The sequence below is a fragment of the Orycteropus afer genome, unplaced genomic scaffold (assembly GCF_000298275.1).
Source record: "Orycteropus afer afer isolate SDZICR_OR568_19922 unplaced genomic scaffold, OryAfe1.0 scaffold00294, whole genome shotgun sequence".
In the NCBI taxonomy this organism is placed as follows: domain Eukaryota; kingdom Metazoa; phylum Chordata; class Mammalia; order Tubulidentata; family Orycteropodidae; genus Orycteropus; species Orycteropus afer.
Genome location: NW_006921881.1, coordinates 1,753,116 through 1,774,817, shown reverse-complemented (window position 1 = coordinate 1,774,817; position 21,702 = coordinate 1,753,116).

The window sequence follows — 21,702 nt, the reverse complement described above, 5'->3', positions numbered from 1 at the left end:
GGCACCCCCCATGGTGGGACTTGCACATCAGGGTCCTTGCCGCCCCTTTTCAGGTGTCTGAGGGTCTCATACTGTAAGCCATGTTCACCCTCCCCCACCTCCCTGAGCCTGGCCTCCAACCCGAAGCCCAGGGTGGGGAAAGTCAAGGTAGGAGGGGGAAGGAGAAAATATCTGACTTCAGGTTCAAAGCAGCCTGGGAGGGACAGGGGGAAGGGGGCAGGACAATGGCCCAGGCTGGACAATCCCAGTCCCCAGAGGGGGCAGCTCTAACCCTAAACAAGTGCTCAACCCTTGAATGGGCCTGGATGGCTCCCCTGGGGACAGCTTCCTGCCCTCCCCCCCTCAGCTCTCCAGCCCCAACCCCCTCACACAGAATCTCCCTAAAAGCGACTAAAAGAAGCTCCTGCAACCTCCCTTCCCAGGCCCCCGCAAAGACTGCGCCTCCTCAGACAGGCTCCAAGGGCCCCCTGCCAGGATCCAGGTATCCTGCTCCCCCTTTCTCGGGAGGACTCGGAGGTCTAGCCTTGATACCCACCCCTGCCCACCCCCACCCCTGGCCACAGGATGCACTTTGTTTTGGGGGGCTGGCAGAAAGGTGCTGAGGAGATAGGAGATAGGAGCGATTTGGGGTGGCAGTGCAGGAAGCCTGTCTTAAGCTCTCCTTGAGGGTCTATTTTTTTGGGACCTGACCTGGTGTTCCGAGGGCTCAAACTGCTTGATGCTGTTTGCAAGAGAATAGCCCTCCCTGTACCTGTCTGTGAGGGATGATGTTTGTCTGCTCCTAAAACCTGCTCTAAGTGGAGGCCCTGGGGTGAATTAGGGACTCTGGAGAGATCCTGGAGCCGAGCTCCCCACAGCTTGGATGGCAGAAGGCTCAGCCTGGGGACGATGACCTCTACCCAGCTTAAGGCACCTCTTCTCTCCACTCCAGGCTTAGCCCTCACTGGAGTTGTTTGCTGGGGTCAAGTGGCTCAGTGTCTGCTGAGGGGCTGGGTATCCTGGTGGGGCCCTTCTGACTGTGGCCAGGGAATCTGCTGTCTTCACCTGGCCGCCATCACGGAGTCCCTTGAGCCTGTTTGTGTTTCTCTGAGTCAGTTTCATACTGCCCATCTGTGTATCCTTTTAGGACAACTAATTACATGCATGTGTTTCAATACTTTTCATAGGTGTAGGAAGATCTAGACCAGTTGGAACTGTGGTTCACCTCTAAGACACTCACTGCCCAAGATTAAGTGGCCTGGTGGGGATGGAGAGATGGGCTTTGGAACAGGAGGGGTTCTCCCCAGAACAGAGCCATCACAGCACCTTTGTCATGCATCTATCTGCTGTCTGCCAAGAAGACAGCCTCCCAGGGGAGGGGGAGGGGTGAGCTCAAGACATGGCAAAAATCCCACTGTCCTTGGTGCCCCTCAGCTCACCACCCTCTAGGTTTCCAGAAACACTCAACCCCTGCTGCCCCTGTCTTCTCAGTGACTCACCTTCCCCAAGTTCCCCATACAACATCACCCTCTTATTTTTTTAAGATTACTATGTAGTATGTGGAGCTCTGGTAATGTAGTGCCTAAGGCACTTGACTGCTAACCAGAAGTCTGGTGGTTCAAACCCACCAGCTACACCTTAGAAGGAAGGTTGGGCAATCTACTTCCTTAGTGATACTGCCTCGGAAACCCAAGGAGGGGTCGCTATGAGTCAGGTCCAACTCAACGGCACATAACAACAACATGTATGTATCTGGCCTGGGCAAGAAGCCCATTCTGGAGGGGAAGTCCAAGGAGGGTGAGTCCCTGGGTCCCTAGCTGCTTGTGGCCAGATATCTGAACCACGCCGGCTAGGTACATGCATCCAGGAGGTTAACCAGAACCGAAACGGCCAGCTGAATTTGTCTGGAGGCCTAGCCCCACCCCCACCCCCGTGCTCCTAGCGGACTGGAAGCTGAGACAGATCCCCCACCCCCAACCCGCCAGTTAGGCCTGAAGGGTGGGTGGTTTCACTTCAGCCCAGGCCCGCTTTCCCCACCCAATGCTGTTGGTCCCTGTTGGCCCTGGAAGAGACTGGGAGGAGGGCTGAGTCATCAGACCTGGCTTGTTGACTCTTTTGGGTCTTAAGGAGTCACAGTGAAACCTTAAGTCCCAGAAGCCAATTTAGAATAAGGCTCACAAACTCTTCACATATATCTTTATTACAACAATGTCAAGGCCCTTCACAGACAAGAAAAGTGCCTGGTTGCAGAATGCTACCAACAGGCCCAGGGAAGGCAGGTGAGGTCTGCCTCTCCCCAAAGTGTGGCTGGGCCGAAAGGCCTGGCTGCAGGGAGTAACTGGTGGCTTTGCTGCTGTCAGCCCAGCCACCTCCTGCTGCCTGGTTAGGCAAAGAGGTTGGCAGGTATCGGATGGGGACAATGGAGTAGAGTTGCTCTAGACCAGGGCAGGAAACCATTTATTTTGACTCCTGGGTTCTGTCAATCTGAAGGCAGAAGGAAAGGAAGGTGAGGAAAGGTTCAGGCATTGCCCACTTTAGGAGGTTACCTCCTTCTACCTCAATTACACATATCCCACTGCTCATGGAGACTGACCCCCTTATTATCAATAACTGACCCTCTGACCTCCTGCCAGGCCCACATCCCAAGATCTTTTCTGACCCAGACACAAACCCTTACATCAAAAAGAAGAGTCAGCTCTCTGGCTGTAGTCTGCAGTGAGATTGGAGAAGTTAGTGAGAAAGGAAGGTGAAGCTGGGAGGAGTATTCAGGAATAAACTAAGAGTTGGTAGGCCAGAGTTCTAGGCTCTGGCTCTGACTTCCCCAGCTAATGGCACTTTCTCTTTCTGTGCCTCAGTTTCCTCATCTATAAAAAGGAACTGTACTCAATGAATTCTAAATTTCCTTCCAAATCAGCCATAAAGTTGTGGCCCCATTTCTTTGTGCTTTCCCATCTACTTACCTGACATGGGAATGTAGATTTCTCTCTGCATACCTGTGAAGAGAAATGGGGATCAGAGGGGTAAGAAGGGAGGGCCTCCGTGAGATGCTGGTACAGGCCTTCCCTGCACCCCACCTCCAAGCATCCTTCCTGGGAAATCAGAAGGTTTTCCCCTCAGTTTTAAACAAGATATGAAGAGGAGTTTGGGAGCCCAGTTTTGATTTGGTTTTCCGTGCTTAGGAGTTTACAAGATACACACTCCAGGAGACACTGAAGGTAAAATTTTCTCACAGAGTGTGAGTATGTGAGTGTGAGTGTGTGTTGGAGTGGAGGCAACCCTGTTCAAAAGCTAGAGAGGCAATGAGATGCTAATCTACTCCCTTCTCTTTTCATACTCTCTCCCTTGCTCTTCATTCACTAAATTGCTTTTCTGAGGTCTTAGCCTCCCAGCGAGAGATGCCAGCTCTACAATTCTGAGCATACCTGTTGTCCTGACCTTCTTCCACTGCTTCCAGAGGTAGGTACCTGCAGCTCCCACAATGACCACTGCAGAAGCCAGGACCCCACAGAGGATCCAGGCTGGAGGATGCTTAAAACTGGCAAATTCTGAAAGGTGAGAACATGTGGTTTGCTGACAGAGCAGCCCCCCGGGCCAGACTCCCACCCTGTCTTAGATATCTAGTGCTGCTATAACAGAAATACCACAAGTGGGTGGCTTTAACAAATAGAATTTTATTTTCTCTCAGTTTAGGAGGCGGGAATTCTGAATTCAGAACACTGGCTCTAGGGGAAAGCTTTGTCACTTCTGGAGGAAAGGTCCCTGTCTCCTTTCATCATCTGTGGGCTCAATGTCCCTCAGAGATTTCCTTGTGTCTTGGCATCTATCCTATCCCCTCTCTGCCTTGCTAGCTTGTTTAATCTCTTATAAATCAAAAAGGATTGCCTCAAAATACACCCTACACTAATCTTGCCTCATAATAAAGACAACCCATTCCTAAATGGGATTATAACCACAGACATAGGGGCTTTACCACACATATTTTTTAGGGATGCAGTTCAATCCATAATACACCCTTTCCCCATACACACACCTTTTCCTGGGCCACCATGGCTGCTCCTTTAGGATTTCACAGAGACAGAGCACTGGCCTAGCCCTCCACCAGCCAGGACAGCATCTGCTCATCTCAAAGGGGATCTCAGTAGACTTCTGGCTCTGAGCAGTCCCACCCCTCTGGGTGTAAGAGCCTGAAGCCCCAAGGACTTGGGTTCAGGGGCAGCTCATTCCTCAACTAGGTTAGCTGACCTACTAGAGGACAGATATCAAGGGGCTCAGTATGCTACTAAGATGGGCTCAGTGAAAGGTCACATGCAAGGACACGGCGGGGGGCGGGGTGTGTGTGCTAGGAGTACCCTAGTAGGACAGGGAAGGGTGGTGGCAAAAAAGAGCCAGAGAGGCTCTCCTGGACCAGGGGAACTCTCTGCCTCTGGTCTTGCCAAACTGCCATGCATCCTCTACTCCAGGCCAGGGCTGCTAGCAGGCACTATTCACCTGCATTCCATAATGACTGTCAGACACACAGCCCTGAGTACCCTTGGGTGTGTGCCCTGGGTTAGAACTTGAACGCTAAATGGAGATAGGGCTGAATGAATGGCTAGGCTGGCCAGTAATACAACTGCAGTCATACAGGATCCACTGCCATCGAGTCAACTCCGACTTACAGAGACTCTTTAGGACAGAGTAGAACTGCCCATAGGGTTTCCAAGGCTTATGAATTTTTATAGTAGCAGACCGCCTCATCTTTCTCCTGGGGCGTGGTGGGTGGGTTCAAACCACTGACCTTTCGATTAGCAGCCAAAGGCTTTAACCACTGTGCCACCAGAGCTCCTTTCGTACAGGACCGAAAAACCAACCAAACTCACTGCCGTCAAGTCGGATCTGACTCATAGCAACCCCTCCTTGGGTTTCTGAGGTGGTATCACTATGAAAGTAGATTGCCCAATCTTCCTTCTGAAGAGTGGCTGATGGGTCTGAACTGCCAGCCTTCTGTTTAGTAGTCAAATGCCTTAGCACTATGCCACCAGAGCTCCCTTGTACAGGACACATGTATTGAAATGAGTTTCTGGGGCTGGCTGAGGAGCCTGCTTTCCACCCTTTCCCAAGGCCTTCAGCCCTTCCACCTTCCCCCTTCTAATCTGTCCACACCTGTTGCATCTGTTGGAGGCTGCACCCCCACCCCAGCTTCCAGGTATTTCCGGAGAGGGTAGATGCAGCTCGTGGTCAGGAAGGATTGCTCTGCGTTTCTGCTTTTGCTGGAGTTGAAAGATTCAAGTGTGCTGAGATGGAAGTCTTGACCATCATAGTTGTACTGCCAGGATCCCAAGCTGCTCTGATTCCCTAGCAACTCACAGACCACTGTGGTCTGTAGGGTGTGTGACCCTGAAATGCCAAAGCCCAGAATTCCAAAGTCATAGGAGAGCAGAACAGTGGCCATTTCTACCTCCACTCCCACCACCTCCCAAAATGCCTGGAATTCTCTCTCAGCCTGATAAACCTTCTCACTCACCAAGACCTATCTCCTCTGTCATGTACTTCCCTAGCAAAGTCATGCTACACCCCACCCTCTTTCCCCTGCAGTGAGTGGCTCCTGTCTGTGTTCCCAATATGCTGTGCATGTTCATCCCACATTTACAGCTAACTGGCCACATTGTATCCTCATTAGTTAAACTCCCTACCACTCTGAATCCTCCTGGAAAGTAGGGCCTCAGGCCCCTATGCCCAGCACAGTGTAATGCTTAAATCCCAGGTCCAAATGCCTCCTACTGGTCATATACCCATGGCAAATGTTACTGAATCTCCCTCATTTGGAAATTGGAGATAACAATAGTCTTACCTCCTAGGAAAATAAATTGAGATAGTGCCTGTCAGTGTTAATATAAATCCTTCCAGTAAGATTTTAAGAACTTGTAGCTGCTATTATAACATTTATTATTGGTAATAGCACAATGAAGTGCACTTAAAACCAAAACCCACTGCCACTGAGTCAATTCCAACTCACAGTAACGTTACAGGACAGAATAGAACTGCCCTATAGAGTTTCCTTTATGAAAAGGAGCTCTGGTGGCATAAAGTTTAAAGCATTTGGTTGCTAACAAAAGGTTAGTGGTTCAAACCCAATAGTTACTCCGCGGGATAAAGATTAGCCAGTCTGCTTCTTTACAGATTTACATCCTTCTGAAACCCTATGGGGCACTTCTACTCTGCACTAAAAGGGTCACTATGAGTTGGAATGGCAGTGGGTTGGTAAGTCTTTACAGCAGCAGACTGCCTCATCTTTCTCCCACAGAGTGGCTCATGGGTTTGAACTGCTGACTTTTTGGTTAGCAGTCGAATGCTTTAACCCCTATATCACTAGAGCTCCTAGCTGTACCTAAATCTCACTGCCATTAAGTCTGATTGGACTCATAATGACCCCTCCTTGGGTTTCCAAGGCAGTGTCTCTACGGAAGTAGATTGCCCAACCTTCCTTCCAAATAGTTGCTTCAAATAGTTGCTGGGTGAGAGAAAAATGATGTAATTTGAAAATTTTCTTCCTTCAGGACCCCGACCAGGTCTCCAAGGTACCTTTAACTACTGGCAGGAATGGAGAGATGGATGTGTCAGAAAAAGGCCAGGTATTTTCCCAGCCCATGGATTGGAAAAAGTTGGATTTAAAAAAAAATTTTTTTTCATCAGAAGGAAAGCTAGGAGGCTTAGAGATAAGGGAGAATTCTCTAGCTCTATCTCTTAGAATCCATGGGTGGCGCTAACTTGCTTGGCTGCTAACCAAAGGCTACAGGTTAGAGACTCCTCCGAGGCACCTCAAAAGAAAGTCCTGCTGATCTACTTTGGGAAAAAAAAATCAGCCATTGAAAGCTCTATGGAGCACGGTTCTGCTCTGACACAGATGGGGTCACCATGAGTTGGAGCTGACTTGACAGCAACTGGTTTTGTCCCTTGATTGGGTGAAAGGGTGGGTTCACTGTATTTATGCCCTATCCTTTCCAATATTCAATGTCCAATTCTTTTGTAACCATTGGGTACATAACTACTACTAAGGCTTGGAGTCAAAGATTAATTAAATCCCCCACATAGAAGGAAGAGATGGTATCAGAATCTCAGAGACTGGGTGCCATATTCAGAGTACCTAGCACAGTAGTGCCTGGTGCAGAGTTTAATAAATAGGAGCTGAGCAATAAATGACTGTGCCGCTGCATCTTAGGCTTGCAAAGATTCTCCCCCTTCTCCCTGTCCCCTCCTGACTCCTCACTCCCACCCCAATCACCTTGGCTCTGGTTGTTATGCTCCATGATGCTCCTCAGGACGATGACAAGATGCTGGGCTCTGGCCTTCAGTCTGAGAATCAGCTTCTCCCAAGCCCCTACGTCCCTGGCCTGGGACCAGGATGCCCGGGGCTCAGCCCATCTACCCTCCTTGCAGCACCATAAGAAAGGCTGGTCATCCAAGTAGCCCGAGACCTCATATGGGGCTTGCCCAGGGCTGGGCTGGGAAAGAGCAATGAAGTCATAGCACAGAGAATGGGTTGCTGCGTGGGGAAAAAAAAAATTGTAAGAAAGGGTTATCTCTAATAGGAGTCTGCCTGGGAGAAGAGCTCACAAGGTTCCCATGAGAATGTGAGGCAACATGGTTATTTTTTAGGGCACCAAGGGAAGGGGTAGGAGGATGGGGAGTAGGCAATGGAAAGAGAACATTTAATGTCCCTGCAAGGAGCTCTGGTGGCATACTGGGCAAAGCATTTGGTCAGTGGTTCTAACCCATCAGCCGCTCTACGGGAGAAAGATGTGGCAGTCTGCTTCTGTGAAGATTTACAGCCTTGGAAACCTATGCCCCTCTGAGGCAGTTCTACTCTGTCCTATAAGGTCACTATGAGTCGGAATCAACTTGATGGCAATGGGTTTTGTCTCCCTGCAGGATCTCATCCAAGCTCAGTATTTGAAACAGCAATGATTCTTAATCTCTAAATCCAACTACAGCCCTTCCCTGCATTTCCCATCCACATAATTCAACCACCTGATGGCCATTTTGACCTGATGTCCCATATCATGTCAAATACAACACTTTCAAAACAGAGCATATCCTCTTTGCCCCTACCATGGAAAAATCTGCCCCTTATCCTATATTCCTGGTGGGTGGCACCACCATCCAATCTAGCCAGTTTCTCAAGTCCTCACTGTGTTGTGCTGTAGAAAATTACTTGATGCCATGGTTATCTTCTGGTCCAGTACCATGAAGCTATTCCAGAGAAAGGCTCACAGACCAAATGAAGATGCTTGGATAACATGGTTTATTAAATGTATTTAAAACACATAGCTAGGAGCAGGGGAAAAGTGATAGGGTATGTTAACAAACTTAGGATATGGTGCAAGCTTGGTGGAAGATCCATAACCTTAATTCCTGATTAGGCAAGATCCATCAGCCCTGTCCCTGTCCCATCAGGCTTCCCAAATGATGCTATGGAGACCTGAATTGAGGTTAGAGGAAGAAGGCCCGACAGACAGGAGGTGCCTGGGGCCAAAACATGCACTCGAGCAATAGGGTTGTATAGTTGTAGGGGAGTAGCCTGGTCACAGTTGTAGCCCATCAGTTAGCCTAATGAACAGCCGAGAGTTTATATTAGAAAGCATATGAGCCATGGCAGATGCCAACAGTGGATGGTTAAATTAAGACCTCATGAATATGGACATATATTTATTTAAAGTATCAAGGAGCTCTGGTGGCATAGTGCCTAAGGCATTTGACTGCTAACCAGAAGACTGGTAGTTCAAACCCACCAGCCACTCCTCAGAAGGAAGACTGAGCAATCTGTTTCCATAGAGATACCGCCTCAGAAACCCTAGCGGGGGTCGCTATGAGTTGGAATTGACTCGACAGCGGTGAGTTTGGTTTTGGTTTTTTGGTTAGAGTATCATGAATATTTAGTGCCTGCTTGCTCTTCCATCCCTTTCTATCTCTGTTCACACAAATATGTTCTATTTACTTATCTATGTCTAGCAGTTCTCACAGATTACTAGCTTATCTGTGCTAACACTTCTGACTTCCATCCATCCCATCTGTTCTCTTGTTCCCACAGCAGGACTGAATACATTCAAACAATCAGCTAGCGGACTTTCCATGGGTGTTTATCCCAGATTGCTGCCTTTTTCAACACCCGCCAGATTTAAACATCACAAAATCCTGCCCAATTTATTCACTTCCTGTTTCTCAATTCTGAACATTCCTCTCTACTTCTACTACACCAACCCTAGTTCAGGCCATAGCACAGCTGGTTTGGATGACAGCCCGGGTCTTTGTAACTGCTCTTCTTGCCTCCAGTCTTACCCATTTTAAATCTGTCTCCTTTAATATAATCAAAGTAATCTTGAAACATCTATCTGACTGCATACCACTCTATTCCTCCTTCAAGGATTCTCTTTGTCCTCAGGATGACTCCTAAGCCCCACAGCAGGCAAAACAAAGCTCCTCAGAGGCTGACATCTCCACCACGCCCTGCCTTCACTATGACCTTCTCAAAACAGGAATGTTTGAGCATCTCCTGGTGTTGCTCCATGTCCCAGGCCTTCCAGGACCACCCACTCTGGAGGGAAGGCCCATTCCACCCTTCTGCTCCACACACCAACTTTCCTAAAACCTTGCACCTTACCTCAAATCATCTTTCACGCTGCTGTACCCCTTTCTTCCAGAGATGACCTGTTGGTGGTGGTGGTGTTGTTATGTGCCATGGAGTCAGACCCAACTCATAGCGACCTCTCCTTGGGTTTCCAAGGCAGTATCACTATGGAAGTAGATTGCCCCATCTTCCTTCCGAGGAGTGGTTGGTGGGTTTGAACCATTAGCCTTCTGATTAGCAGTCAAGTGTTAGGCACTATGCTACCAGGGCTCCCAAGATGACCTATCTCTTCAGAAAATTGTGAGCTACTTCACAACACACATTATGTGCTCAATTACAACTGTACTTCCCTCACGTTTTCCTCTGATTTCAGAGTCTGCCATCTTTTTTCCTCCATTCAAAATTAATCCCTCCTGCTTCCCTTTAATCCTTGGTTTTTCCCCCTCTATCCAGCAAGGAAGGAGTTCCCAGGTGGTGCAAATGGTTAGCTCATCTGCTAAATGGAAGTCCACTTAGAGGCACCTCAGAGGAAAGGCCAGTCAATCTACTTTCTAAAGAATCAGGCATTGAAAACCTTATGGAACACAGACATCTCTACTTTGACATACATGGGATTGCCATGAGTTGGAATTGACTCACCAACTGGTTTCTTGCTTATCTAGCAAGGAAATTCCCTCCCAAATACCAGCTCCAGAGAGAAGTAGGAGGGCACAGTGCATTGCTCCCAAGCTTGCCAGAGCCTAACAATCATGGGCCGTTTGTTTTCTAGGACTCTCCTCTTGAAAGCCTGACTTAGGGATTTGATGTAGGCCCAGGAGACTGTATTTTTAGCAAGCACTATGAGATGTATTGGGAGCTCTGGTAGCATAATGCCTAAGGCACTTGACAGCTAACCAGAAGGCTGGTGGTTCAAACTCACCAGCCACTCCGTGGAAGGAAGGTTGGGCAATCCACTTCTGTAGTGATACCGCCTCAGAAACCCAAGGAAGGGTTGCTATGAGTCAGGTCTGATTCAATGGCACATAACAACAACAACATGAGATGTATTACCTTGGACCACCGCCTCAGAAACCCAAGGAAGGGTTGCTATGAGTCAGGTCTGATTCAATGGCACATAACAACAACAACATGAGATGTATTACCTTGGACCTGGTTTTAACTTCTGAGTCTCACTTTCCTCATCTATAAAATGAGGGAATAACACCTATCTCAAGAGCATTCGAGATCATACCAAAAAAAGAACCAAGTGAATATTTTAAAACATTTTTAAACAAACATAGCTGCTATTATCATTGCTAATATCATTGTCAGAAATAACTCTCCTTTTAGACTCAATCTCTTTCTTCCCAAACAAGCTCCTAGAATTAACTGTCCTCTACTCTCTTAGCCCCCATTCTTCCTTTGCTGCTTTTTATTCTAGTAAAATATATGCCACAAAAAATATGCTGTTTCAATCAGTCTTAAGTATACAGTTCACTAATGTTCACATTCCCATTCACCTTTAATTTAAAAATATTTTCTTAGATTGATTTCTTTCTGATAAAAAGTAAAATCACCTGTCTCAGAACTGTATCACAAAGAATGAGACAGCCCTTCAACACCCCTGCTCCCTCACATAACCACTGTTGTCAGCTTGGTGAATGGTCTTCCAGGTAATTTTTTTTATGAATGTAGTAAACTGCTTTTAAAACAAAAAGGAAATCTTATTGTTATGCAACTTCTTTTTCACTTAGTTAAATAAATAAATAAATATATATATATATACACACATACATCTATATATATGTATGTATATCTCCTACATATCTTACTTTTCCCCCCACTTCAGCATAACACTGGTCTGTCCAGGTTACCAGCCACTTCCTAATTGCTAATCCACCAACTCTTTTCAGCCCTTATCTGATTTGGCCTCTCAGCAGCTCATGACCCTGGATTTCTCTTCCTCTTATTTTCCTCCTTGGAAGCTCTCTGGCTCTTCTCCTCAGCTTCCTTGACAGGCTCAAGTGCCTGGGCACTGACAGTTTCCTGAATTGTTTCCTCAGCCCCACATTCTACTCATTCAACAAGTATTTCCTGGAGAAACCCACCCACTTCTATACTTCTTCAACGCTTCTCTCTCTTATTTCCCTAGCAGTTCCCATCTCTTCTCCGCACAGTTGTTTAAGTAATCTTTCCCAAACACAAATCTGACCATTTTACTGCCCCACCTAAGGTCCTTCAATGAGACTTTACCCACTGCCTTCAAAAACACCTTCAATTTCTTGGCCTGGCTCATATGGTAAACTGGAACCTGCTGAAGATTTGGAGTAAAAAAGGACCTGGATTGACATTCCTCTCACTCCATCATACAAGCAGTATGAATTTAGGGAGATGACATAAATTCTAAGCCTGTTTTTCTCATTTGTAACCTGGAAAAATAAGCCTTACCACATAGGAACATGTCTGAGACTCACTAATTAAATGTCATGTCAGCAAATGCCCAGAAAGCACTGACAGATTCAACAATTATTAGGCTCAGATTCAGCCTCTGTTATTCCCACTCCCAAGGTCCCTGTGTGGCACAAATGGTTTGTGTTCAACTAAACCTCCTCGGAAGGAAGGTTGGGCAATCCTACTTCCGTAGTGATACTGCCTCGGAGACCCAAGGAGGGGTCGCTATGAGTCGGGGCCGACTCGACGGCACATAACAACAACATACTTCAAACACACTCAGAAGTACTGATGTAGAAAGCTAGCAATCTGCTCCCCTTGAGAGTACAGCCAAGAAAACCCTATGAAGCAGTTCTACTCTGTAGCAGGGTTGCCATGACTCAGGATAGATTGTACCGTAACTAACAACAACTCCCACACTCAGTCAGTTTTTAGATCTACCAGTGGTTCCCAGAAAACCACTCCTTTCCTGGCTGTTCCAGTTGCCCGGAGTGCCCTTCCCTCTCTGGTTTGTCTACCCAAGACCCTGCTTTTCTACCAACAGCACATGTCAACCCCCTTCTCTTAAGCCTCTCTGTACCTCCAGAGGTAGAACTCACACTCCCGCCTTGAAGAAGCCCCAAGACCTTAATACGTTCTGTTACGATAGCATTTTTAACATTTTATTGCACTAATTTGCTCAATAGTTTTCTTTCACCCAACCGGACACCCTTAGGAATGATACCTTATTTCCCTATACAACCCCAGAATCAAGCACAAAGTATTCAATCAGTAAGTAGGAAGTTGCAAAAATCAATTTGAACTAAAATTTATTTTTTCTCTGTTGTCTCTTGCCTGCTGTAGGACTGTGCTGTTGTTCCTAGTTTTGGCGACTCATGGGGACCCCACCTTTCAGAAGGCTCCATGGGGTTTTAATGGCTGTGACCTTTCAGTGGCAGATCTGAACCCATCCAGAGGCACCTCAGAAGACATACTGATTTTTGTGCCTCTCAGGGAATCCAGCAGGTTTAATTTTAAGGTTCCAGAGTAGGGGAGAGAATTTGGGGCAATTTGCATGTGAGAGGAAAGCAGTCTGAGGAAACCCTACTCCACCTCTTCAGTCCTCCCTCGCTGGGGTCCAGGAAGCTGTCACAAAGGGCCTCATAAGGGCTATAATTAGGATTTCACTAGGTATAAGGCTGGCGGTTCAAACCCACCAGCCACTCCTCGGAAGGAAGGTTGGGCAATCTACTTCCATAGTGATACTGCCTCGGAAACCCAAGAAGGGGTCGCTATGAGTCGAGTCTGACTCTACTGGCACATAACAACAACAACAACAACAAGAAGGAGGGTGTGGCTAGCGGGACGACAGGGAAGGGATCTACGCAATTTTGCACCCCCCCCTCCACAAACTCCCAACTCTCAGCCTGCGTGCGGCATCGTCATGCCCCGGTTGCGGGTGTGTGGAGGCCCTCAGCCTCAGTTTCCCTGTTGGGCAGGCGGCTCGCCGAGGGATTGGTGAGCGGAGGATAGGGGGTGTAGGAAAAGCGGTTGAAAGGTGGGCTGGAAGACTGAGTAGTGCCAGGCACACTCGCCGTCCGCACTCACTGTCCTGGCTTCCGGAAGGAGGCGCCCCCAGCAAGGACAGCAGCAGGACGAGGGGGAGCGGGAGGGCGGCCCGGGGGCCGCGCAACTCGCTCGACCCCCCGCCCGCGGCCTTCTGCCCTGTGGACATCCCAGGCGGACCTCCAGGCCCGCATAGTCCGGACCGGCCAGTCCAGCCCCAAGCGGCGCGACCAGGGGTCTCTCATTGGGCAATAGCTGTTGGGGAGGTGGGACTTTCCCTTTTCTTTGAATCCCATTGGACTAAATCTGGTAAGAGGCGGGAATCGGCCTCCTGCCCGGCCGAAAGCAACTGTTGGGACCAGGGATGACTTTGAGGTTCTGGGTTTAAACTATTCCCTCTTGGTCACTGTAAGATTATGAATGTTTTTATGTTTAGAGCCACATTCCCTATTAAATGTTAAAATCTGCTTCTATATCTGCCTTGCCCCCAGCTCTACCACCAACTTGCACTTCCAGTGGCAGCCATCACTTAAGATGGCTTAAGTTTTTGCCTAATGCATTTGACTGCTAACCAGAAGGCTGGCGGTTCAAACCCACCAGCCAGCCACTCCTTGGAAGGAAGGTTGGGCAATCTACTTCCGTAGTGATGCTGCCTCGCAAACCCAAGGAGAGGTCGCTATGAGTCGGGTTCAATTTGATGGCACATAACAACAACAAATGTTAAAGTACAAAAGTAATACGTGCTTTTCTTGGTCACAGCCAGCTATCCAGAGGGAGCAAGTAGTTGGACCTGTGGGCTCGGAACCACGGTCACAGGGGACATTAAGCTCAATTGGCATAACATACTACACAAAAACATTGTTCCACATCCTACTTTGGTGAGTAGTGACTGGGATCTTAAAAGCTTGCAAGTGGTCATCCAAATGCAGTGATAGGTCTCTCTTTGCCCAGACAAAGAAGAATGAAGAAAACCAAAGACGCATGGAGATAATTAGTCCAAGTGACTGGTATACCATGTGATCCTCAGCCTATATATGACCATGAGACCAGAAGAACTAGATGGTGCCTGGCTGCCATGGTCAGCCACTCAGACAGGTTGGTGTAGGAGATCCTGGATTCAGTGGGAGAACAATGTGGAACAAAACTCAAAATCATTAAAAAAAAGGGGGGCAGACCAGGTTTGCTGGTCTGATAGAGCCTGGTGAAACCCCTGAGACTGTGGCCCCTAGCTGCCCTTCAGGTCTGAAATTGAACCCACTCTTGTGACTTCCGGCCAGACGAAAGACAGGCATATGAGCTGAACATTTACATTAGGTGGATACACTCCTGGAGAGATCAATCATGGGAGAATAGAAGGGCTGTGTATGCACAGGGAGACAGCTGGTGGGGGGGGGCAGGAGTGCATGAAAGGGAAGGACACATGGAGGAGGTGGCTATGGGGAAGAAGTGGAAGGGGAGCTGTTGCATTGCAGGAGATTACAGTCACTATTATGAGACAAAGTATATGTGAACTGCTGTGTGGAAGATTAATTTGCTCTGTAAGCTTCCACCCAAATCACAATAAAATTTTAAAAAGTAATACATGCTTATTGTTACAGGTGAATAATCTAAAAATGTATAAAAGAAAAGTTAACAAACTGCCCCGTGGCAATGTTAACAGTGTGCCATGTTCCTCTCCACACATTTCTCTTCTGTAATACTCATACAGATCGATATCTCCATATTTGAGGCTTTAGATTTTTGCTTTCACAAAAATGACTGTCTGACCCATTGCCATTGAGTAGATTCCAACTCATATTGACCCTTTAGGATAAAATAGAACTGCCCTATAATGTTTCCAAGGCTGTAAATCATTACAGAAGCAAACTGCCTCACCTTTCTTCCTTGGAGATGCTGGTGGTTTCAGACTGTTGAACTTTTGGTAAGTAAATGAAAAGTTTTAATGAGCGCACCACTAGAACTACTCTTTACAAAAATAGCATAACACTATTCATATTAGGAGGAACTCTGGTAGCATAGTGCCTAAGGCACTTGACTGCTAACCAGAAGGCTGGCGGTTCAAACCCACCAGCCACTCGTCAGAAGGAAGGTTGGGCAATCTACTTCCATAGTGATACTGCCTCGGAAACCCAAGGAGGGGTCATTATGAGTTGGGTCCGACTCGACAGCACATAACAACAACAACATTCATATTATTCTACACCTCATAGACACCTCTCCATACATACAGGTTAAACTCATTATTTTTTTTTTAACTGCATAATAGTCCATGGTATGGATGTATTACAATTTATCCAGTCTTTCCATTTGTGATGGACATTTGGGTTTTTTCCTAGATCAACAAATAAAGCTGAAATAAACATTCTTACCTATACTTAGCCTTAAGTGACTTATTTCTGTAGGAGATATTTCTCACTGGGGATTGCTAGGTCAGGGAGTGATGGATATTTTCATTAATATTATAATATTATACTCATAAACAATAGCATATACTACCAACGGTAAAACCAGAGAACGAGTGGTTTCTTGTATCTCTATCAGCCCTAAATGTTACGGCTAATCAGTTGAGGGACCTTTCATGGTCTTGCAGGTCATTTGAATTTATAATTCAAGGTTTAATGAGGCTGAAGTACCAAGTTATCTCTGCCTCAAATAGGTTTCAGCTTCCCTGTTAATTCAGCAAAGAAAGTCCCTGGGTGCCATCTATTAAGAGCTTGGCTACTAACCAAAGCTTGTTGGTTCAAATCCACCCAGAGGCACCATGGAAGGAAGGCCTGGTAATCTACTTTCAAAAAATCAGCCATAGAAAACCTTACAGAGTACAGTTGTACTCTGACACAGAGGGTGTCACCACCACAAGTCATCAACTCCACAGCAGCTGGTATGGTTCTTGAAATTCATTCTGCAAAAGCCAGCATTAGCTTCATTTCTCAATAAGTTAAGGCCAACTGGCTATGTCATTCATGGTGACAGCCATTCGAAGGCTGTCAAGAGCTATGAGAGGTTTGGAAAAAGGCTGCACCTAGGAGAAGCCTAGTAGGACAGTTGTGACCGATGGAAACTGAGTGTCCTGGGCCAATGCCCTTGGGGACTACTCTTCTTCACCCCACCTGTCTTCCTTGTTCTGGAATGATCTGGTCCACCTTGCCAGAAAACTGAAAGGAATTAAATCAGAAAGACTTTATTTATAAGTGTCCGTACTTGAATTCCAATAAAGAGAGTTCTAGAACCTATGGGTCAGCTTTATCCAGGTCCCCTTGCCTGAATTATCCTGGTCTTCCCTCCCAGTGACCTAATTTAACACAGAAGGGATTGAGCACTCCATTCAAGTGTCTTTGTTCCAGTGTTAACGGGGGAAACTCCTTGAAGGCAGAGGCTATTTTATTCATTTCCTTATTCCCAGAGGCAAGTGCAGCTCTTGGCATCTAATAGGCACTCAGTTAATTGTTAAATGAATGAGCTGGTGTGTGGAAGGATGAATAATGGAAAAAAGCAGAGACCCCAGGAGAGACAGAGTCCAAGAAGGAAAATGCAATTTCTTTTTCCTAACTCACTTATTCTTCTTGCTGTCTTGCTGATATAAGGTGGAAGAAAGGGAGGTATCAAAAGGGACCATTCTAGTTCTTTGGAGACAGCTTGTGGGGTTGGGGAGAAGAGAGGGCTGCTTTTCTACTGCTTCCACAAATGGAAAAAGTTTACAGAGCACATGACTATCAGCTGAAAGGTTAGTGGTTCAAACCCACTCAGAGGCACCTTGGAAGATAGTCTTGGCGATCCGTTTCCAAAAGATCACGCAGCCTTGAAAACCCTGTGGAGCAGTTCTACTCTGCACACTTGGTTTCCATGAGTCGGAATAGACTTGATGGCAACCAACAACAACAGCACAAGGTCCCTAGGTGGCACAGATAGTTTGTGCTCTGCTGGTAACCAAAACGTTAGCAGTTCAAACCCATCCAGTGGCACCAAGGAAGATCCAGGCCTGATGATCAGCTTCCTGATCCACAGCCAACAGAGTCTCTCCAAATGAACACTTCAACTAACAAATGAACACCTCCACAACAGCGCTGGAACATACTGTCCTCAATTTCATGACCCCCTAGAAATCTTCCCCTTCAGGGTTCTGAGACAGTTAATGGAAACTAAGCCAACTTGAAGGCAGGCAGTCCTAGGTGTCAATCCAAATTTGCTCCTCAGTGATTTTGTGAACTGGCTGCTTAAAATTCTTGACTCTGCTTATAGATCTCTAAAATGGGAATATTACTCCTCAGAGGGGGATCAAAACAAACCCACTATCCTGGAGTCGATTCCCATTCATAGCAAACATTTTAGGACAGAGTAGAACTGCCCTATAGGATTTCCAAGGCTGTAACTCTTTTACAGACTGCTTCATCTTTCTCTCGAGGAGCGGCTGGTGGATTTGAACTGCTGACCTTTTGGTTAGCAGCCAAACGTTTTAACCACTACTCCACCAGAGTTCCTGCCAAGATTAAAGATGATAATAATATAAAGTTCCTGACAGATAGTATATGCTACCATTTGACTGCTAACCAGAAGGCTGGTAGTTCAAACCCACCAGCCACTTCTCAGAAGAAAGGTAGGGCAATCTACTTCCGTAGTGATACAGCCTCAGAAATCAAAGGAGGGGTTGCTATGAGTCGAGTCTGACTCCACAGCAGTAAGTTAGGAGCTCTGGTAGCATAATGCCTAGAGCACGTAGCTGCTAACCAGAAGGCGGGCGGTTCAAACCCACCAGCCACTTCTCGGAAGGAAGGTTGGGCAATCTACTTCCATAGTGATATTGCCTCAGCAACCCAAGGAGGGGTCACTATGAGTTGGGTCCAACTTGACGGCACATGGCAACAAGTATGTGAACTTCTTTCCCTTTTTCAGTTCCATCTTCTGTCCCTCAAACCCTTAATGTCTCTTCTAGTTCAAGTTGATCTCTTTTTGGAAGTTATATATGTCTTGTATTAATTGTCCTGTAATTGTATATTGCATTTATTCTTTTCTCTTAAACAAAATGTGGAGATGCTTTTTCTGCTTTGCTCCCCTTTTGGCCCAATTTGGGAGCCTGGCAAGTCCTTTCCTTTCCTCAGGAACCTCTGCCCCATACAGATGTTATTTGATAGACTGAAAAGAAGTGGGATAGGTGTCCAAATAGAGTCCTGAAGCTTAAAAAAGAAATGATTCATGTGTATATAGGAATAAGAGGACAGAATATTTGACTTTAGATTACCAAAACATCCACCTACCCTTAAGGTGATTCCTATCTTCAAGCACTTGAAAAGAGTTAGATAAATATTTTAAAAGACACCTGAAAATACAGGGTTTTGTATATATTTTTCTTAGTGAAAACTTTTGTGCACATGTCTGTGTGATATGGGTGAAAGTTTACAGAGCACATTCATTTTCCATTCAACAATTCACACACATTTTGTTTTGTGATATCAAATGCAGTCCCCACAATGTAACAGCACCCTTCCCACTTCTTCCCAGTGTTTCTCATTTCCCTTTGTCCTTTCCTATCCCTGCTTGACTTCTGAACTTTATCCCTGGGTAAACGCTACCATTTTGATCTCCTGTGGTTGCCTGTTCTAAGGAATGATACCCCCCTGGTGATATCATTCACCATATAGGCCTGTCTGTTGTATCTGTTGTTTGGCTGAAAGTTGAGCCTTAGGGGTGAGTTCAGTTCCAGGCTTAAAGGGTGCCTATCTAAGGTCCATAGTCTCAGAGGTTCCACCAGTCTCTATTAGACCAGTAAGCCTGATCTTTTTTTTTCTTTTTTTTTTTTTGAGTTTTGTTCTACATTTACCTCCCACTCTATCCAGGACCTTCTGTTGTGATCTCTTTCACAGCAGTCAGTAGTGGTAGCATCACCTAGTTCTGGTCACAGGGTCTTGGAGGCTGGGGCTCACATGGTCCATTAGTCCTTTGGACTAATTGTTTCCTTGTGTCTTTGATTTTCTTCACTGTTCTTTGCTTCAGATGGGGAGAGACCAATAGTTGTACCTTAGATGGACAAAGTTACATTCTTAAAACAACAATGAAGCCACAAAAAATTGAGAATTCCATTGTGTTCATATTTACTTAACCAGTCCTTTCTTGGTGGATTTTGGGTTGTTTCCAATTTTTGTCTTTACAATGCTGTAGTAGATACCTTTATACATTTGTCTTGCCCCCAATTATCTCATTTTTAAAAATAGAGATACAATTTCCATCTAATGAGATAAAGAGATCTTGAGTGTACCTGATGGATTTTGATAAATATAGTTATGTCACCTATATTCCTATCAAGACAGAGAATATTTCCATAATCCTAGAAAGATCCTTCTGCCCCTTTTCATTCAGACTCCCCTCCCCTGCAAAGCAACCAGTGTTCTGATAACTGCCACAGTAAAATAATTTCACCTGTTTTAAACCTTCACCTAAATTCACTCACACAGTATGGCTTTTTCCATTTGGCATAATGTCTATGTAATTCACTGATGTTGTTACATGTGTTGGCAGTTTCTTCATTTTTCATTTCTGAATGTTATTCCGTCATATAGTTGGGTCACAATTTTTGGACATTTTGGGGGTATTCCCAGTTTAGTTTTTTTTTAATCACGAAAAATAAAGGAATTATGAATAATTTTTGTACACAGTTTTTATGGACATGTATGTTCATTTCTCTTGAGTAAATACCTAAGGAATAGAATATGAGTCATAGGCACTTATTTCACTTTCTCAGAAGATACAAAACTGATCTCCAAAGTGGATGTTCCATTTTATACCCACACAGGCAATGGATGGATGAGCATTCTGGCTGCTCCATCTTCTTACTAATGTTTAGAGTTATTAACCTGTTCAATTTTAATCATTCTAAACAGTGTTTAGTGGTTCCTCACTGTGGTTTTATTTTGCTTTTTCCCCAAATGACTAGTGATGAGCACTTTTTCCTGTGAGTATTTGCTATCCATATATCTGTCCTTTATCAAACCAAACCAAACTCACTTCCATCAAGTCAATTCAACTCTAGCGACCCCTCCTTGGATTTCCGAGGTGGTAGCTCTACGGAAGTAGATTTCCCAGTCTTCCTTCCAAGGAGTGGCTGGTGGGTTTGAACCACCAGCCTTCTGGTTAGCAGTCAAATACCTTAGGTACTGCACCACCAGAGCTCCCTGTCCTTTATAAAAGGTCTGTTTAGGTCTCTCACTCATGTTTTTGGGTTACAGTTGGTTCCTTCTTGTTATAGAGTTGTTTATACGTTCAGTACACAAGTTGTTTGTCAGACGCATGTCCTTTGCAAATATCCTAACAAGGAACTTAAAAAAACAATCCTCCGCAGGGCAAAACCCACTGATTTTTCCCACATTATGGAGAATACTGAATCAGATTGAGAGGTCCAGGCTCCAGGAGCCTCATTTTATTCATCTTTGTATTCAGAAATCAGGGCAAAATACTCAATTTCTCTGAGGGACCTAGGAGCTGCAGGAGAAATTCATGCCTCTACTTGTAAAAGAAGACTTCTCTGAAGATTGTGTAAGAATTAAATGTATGTTAATTCTCTTTCTCTATTTGCTCCTGCCTCCACAATTCCTCATCTTTCTTTCACATTCTATCTGCTCTATTCTGTTAACTCACATTCCACATTCCTCCAGGAAAACTGTGCTGGTCAAGGTCACTAAAATCCTTAGTGCTGCCATGTATAATGGAGATGTTTGTGTCCTCATTCAGCAGTTTTCCCTACATGGCTAACTCCATCCTTCATTTTATTTTATTTTTGCTTACTTCCTACAAATTCACTTCGCAACTTACATTTTGAAGTAGTTCTAGCAGAAAGAAAGAATACAGAATTATAAGAAATTGTTGTGAAGCCAATTAGTAATATTTTAAACTTCATTTGTTATATGTAATTTATATGAAGCAAATAATATAAATATGTACAAGCAGTCCTTACTTTGCATGGTTTTGATATTCATGTGTTTCAGTTAACACCCTATTTACTGTGCAAAACCAGGACTTCCTGTGGTGTGTGTATATCTTGAATTTGATGGACACTTCTATATTTTTACTAAGTATTTTTAAATGCATTTTATTGAAATACAATTTATGTACAGTGAAATATACAAAACTAAAGTGACATGAGTCAATACTTTTTT